Genomic DNA, 4,020 nt, shown 5'->3' with positions numbered 1-4,020 from the left:
TCAGATATCAATCTCAAACTGAAAATCATCCCCTGTAACTGCATGATTCCTGTCATAATTCAAGTTGTTCAAATTGTTTACTTTTACTTTGGAGTCTTCGATTACGGTTCCAGGGCTAGTAACTCCCAGGGTATTGGGCAGATAGCAAGGTGGGGTCTGAGCCATGGGAGAATTGGGACGATCCAACAGAAACTTGCTATCATAAATGATTCGAGCTCCTCCTGGCCTGAAAAGCGTTCCCCCGGGTGTGGTGCAATAGTCATGAGGTAGCTGCTCCTGCGCGGTGTTGCTGATGGGCACGGTGCGGGTAGGGATGGCGCAGCTCTGGCTGGGCTGGTGGCGGCTGCCGGCGGACAAAGCTATGGCTCCAGCGCGGTCTCTCGCTTTGTCCGGCAGGCCGGCGGGCTGGCGGAGGCGACTGCGGGGCCTAGGCTGCTCCGGCACCTCAGGAGGGAGAAAGAGCGCGCTCCGCTCGCTCCTCGCTCTCCTCCTTCGTCCTGCTCCTGCGCTCCCGCCGCCGCCCTATTCTCAGACCGCCACCAGCCCCAGTAGCAGCGGCGACAACGACGACAGGCTAAAAAGTATAGTTTCAATCTCAGAATGTCACTTTAAACAAATATGCCAGAACATAGCTAAATGAATGTTACCCTGCATAGCGATCGTGCTGGAAGGTTGTATCAGGGCCAGCAATCTACCATTGCCCAAAACCTCCTGGGTTTGCTCTTGTAGAATTGCATTCAAAATTAATTTAAGAAAAACATACTTGTAACTCTTTGATTATAGCTCATTTTCTAAAAACAGCATGGCCACATTTGTTTTTAATTGCTATTTGGAGCCAGATTTCCAAAAATTAATGTTGAGGCAATGCTGAAAGTGTGCGTCTGGCTTTGAAGGCAGCCCGGCAAGAGTCTGAAAGGCGATGTGTGCAGTGGTGGAGCAGCTGAGCATGAACACCTTCCGAGATGTCTGCCTCTCAGGGGCTCAGCTCCTCTGAATGTACTGAGTTTCAGATGTATTTCATTTTGAAACAAGTTTGCAGTATTTTACAGTGTCAAAGGCAAAAACTAAGGTTAGCATAATTTTCTTTGGCTTTTTTATTGCTTGTTATGCAAAAAGTCAGTGGCAGTTCAGAAGGAAGACTGTTGCACCTGAAGAGCGACAATCAAGAATTTTTGATTATTAAATCAGGTTTTATAAACAGTGTAAGGAGCATGGATTTAAAACAAAGCATGCTTATTCGATTCTGTCAAAATTTTACAAAAATATGATATATATTTATATTAAAACTATATAATCCTTAGATTTAGGAAACCAATCAGTTAATGTCTTTAGCAGATTTAAGCAGTATTAAATACAAGTATAAGTTGGAAGTTGTAGACAACTGAAAGACAACAAAAGACAAAATTAATGTCTGTGGTAGAGAATAAAAAGTTCAAGATATTATAAAATTTATGTGTATTTTCTCCTCTTACATTTCTGAAAAGTGTGCTAATTTTTTTTACAAGAATGATAGTAATTAGGATTTATTTTTCAATTTGGAGATCTTTTGTTACCCAATAAAAAAATGACAAGACTCTGTGCCTGTAAAAAAAAAAAAAAAAAAAATGAAAAAAAGTAAAACAGAAATCCTGAACTGGCTGGAACAGAGGTTAGGTAGAACTCTTGACGACATTGGTATAGGAAAAGATTTTATGAACAAAACCTCAGTTGCCCATGAACTAGCACAATCAACAAGTGGGATGTCTTCTTATTAAAAAGCTTCTGCACAGCAAGAGAAACCACCAACAGTGTGAAAAGACAACCCACAATGTGGGAAAGAATTTTCACCAGTAGTTCCTCAAAGCTCTACTATCTAGAATCTATAAAGAGCTTTAAAAAAATCAGATCTCCCAAATTTAAAGACCTAATCCAAAAATGGAAATCTGAAATGAACAGACATTTCTCAAAGAAATAGAAATAGCAAAGAAACATGAAAAAACATTCACCATCACTGGTCATTCAAGAGATGCAAATGAAAACAACACTGAGATTCCACTTTAGTAAGCATGGCTGCTATCATGAAATCAACCAATAACAAATGCTGGTGGGGCTGTGGGGAAAGAGGAATTATGCTCCATTGCTAGTGGGAGTGTAGACTGGTGCAAGCACTGTGGAAATCAGTATGGAGATACCTCAAAGAACTAGGACTGGAAGTTTCATTTGACCTAGCTATTCCCCTCCCGGGTATCTTCCCTCAAAGAATTAAAGAAAACCCCATACCACAGTGATATATATTCATGTTCATAGAAGCACAATTGTAATAGCCAAAACTTGGAAACAGCCTAATTGCCCATCAACTGGAGACTGGATAAAGAAAATGTGGGCTTTTTATAAAATGAAGTACCACTCATCCTTTAAAAAATGAGAAATTAGAGGCATTTACAGCTAAATGGTGATACTCTTTTTTTGTATATCCTTTTATTGATACATTTTAGGTGTACAATATAAGGACATTCATCATTGGAGATATGCACCTTTACATAATCTTTCTTGGTTCTTATTTTTTCTCCCTTCCCCTGCCCTCCCTTCAATCCCTCCATCCCTCTCTATTTACAAAGACTTTGTTTCCCTTTTTTCATTTCTCATATTAATTCCATTCCCTTCTTTCCTATCCCCTACCCCTCCCACTTCCCCTTCTCCTTTGCCCCTTTTCTTCCTATTTCAAATTATTATACCTTTTAGTTCTTATTTACACTTTCAGTTTCTCATACTGGAGAAACTATTTGGTATTTACACATGTGTGTTCTATTTATTTCACTTAGTGAAAAGGGAAAAATAGGAACCAAGAGAGATTATGTAAAGGTGCAAATTTCCAATGATGAATGTCATTATACTGTATACCTAAAATATGCCAATAAAATTCATTAAAAAAAAACTATAATCACAAGGATTTATGATGGAACTGGAAAGTTTGGGAAAGTTGGGAGAACAGCACAAAGTCCTCAAAATAACCTTTAGAGTGTGTGTGTGTGTGCGTGTGTGTTTTGAGTACACAGCCACTGAAAAAAGAAAGAAGGGAAGATAAGCACGACATTCGTGATTTCCTCTCTTCTTCGCCATTTTGTGTACCATTTAGCCCACAGTTACTGTAATCTGTAAGCACGGTGTGGGATTTTACTCTGAAAATGACTCCTTCCACATGGCAAGTCAGCTTTGGAGAAGAAATCTGTTGCAGTACCTGCCCTATTTGGCAGTGCTATAAGCAGAAGTTATTTTGGGGAAGTGGTTTATTGTTTGAGTCATTACTCCCAGAAACAGAAGTCACAAAATATCTACACTTCAGAGTTTCAGGGGTCACCCTACCACAGTGATTGGCTGGGAGAGTAGCGCAAAGCCCAGTCACAGAGAGGAGAATGACTAGTCATAGATCCCCTGAGAGTGAAGTTTGAGGACAAGTGAACTCAGATCACAAAGGATACGGTGGTCGTCCCCTCTATGGTGAGAAGCTAGGCTTGTCATTGTGGTTTTCTGATAGGGCAAATCTGAAAGAGGTGGCATTAAGTCAAGTGGAATGCTTGACTCTCCACTGTCTACTTCAAGCACAGAGCTTAGTGGTCTATTTGCTTTTCCCTGTGTCCCTATGTGACCAGGAATACTACTTGCCTTAACATAGTTGCCACATCCCAGGATGTATGGACAGTAGGGCCTCTGAAGCAAGGAAGCACCTTATAAGCCAATAGACTATAAAGCTAGGTGGACATAGCAGGGACTTAGGAAAACAGAGGGACACAAACACTAATAGTTCTGGAGCAAGTATAGCCCTGTCAGGCAACATAACACTACTTGACCAAGCCCCGTAGGAAAAGTGGGCAGGACTCAGCTTTTAGATACAAAAAAGTGGGTGTGGGAATAAAATCAGCCCTAGTTGTGACTCACTAGACATATAGCTGGTAGATTTCAATGCTACAGGCCCTGGAAAGAAACCACTCAAAAAGCGGAATTTTTTTGGACTCCTTTTATCCTATCTTCAACCTGCAGCCC

General features: G+C 40.7%; 1 pseudogene; it reads right to left on the bottom strand.

Annotated features, from left to right (window-relative positions):
- LOC147822232 (eukaryotic translation initiation factor 4E-binding protein 2 pseudogene) lies at positions 1 to 522 on the bottom strand (annotated as a pseudogene).
- Positions 523 to 4,020: the final 3,498 nt, after the last annotated feature.

The sequence above is a fragment of the Heterocephalus glaber genome, unplaced genomic scaffold, assembly GCF_053883595.1.
Source record: "Heterocephalus glaber isolate CG9 unplaced genomic scaffold, H.glaber_assembly_v1.0 deba00001667, whole genome shotgun sequence".
Classification (NCBI taxonomy): domain Eukaryota; kingdom Metazoa; phylum Chordata; class Mammalia; order Rodentia; family Bathyergidae; genus Heterocephalus; species Heterocephalus glaber.
The sequence above is the reverse complement of the archived record's forward strand: the minus strand, read 5'-3'. Positions and strand labels throughout refer to the sequence as shown.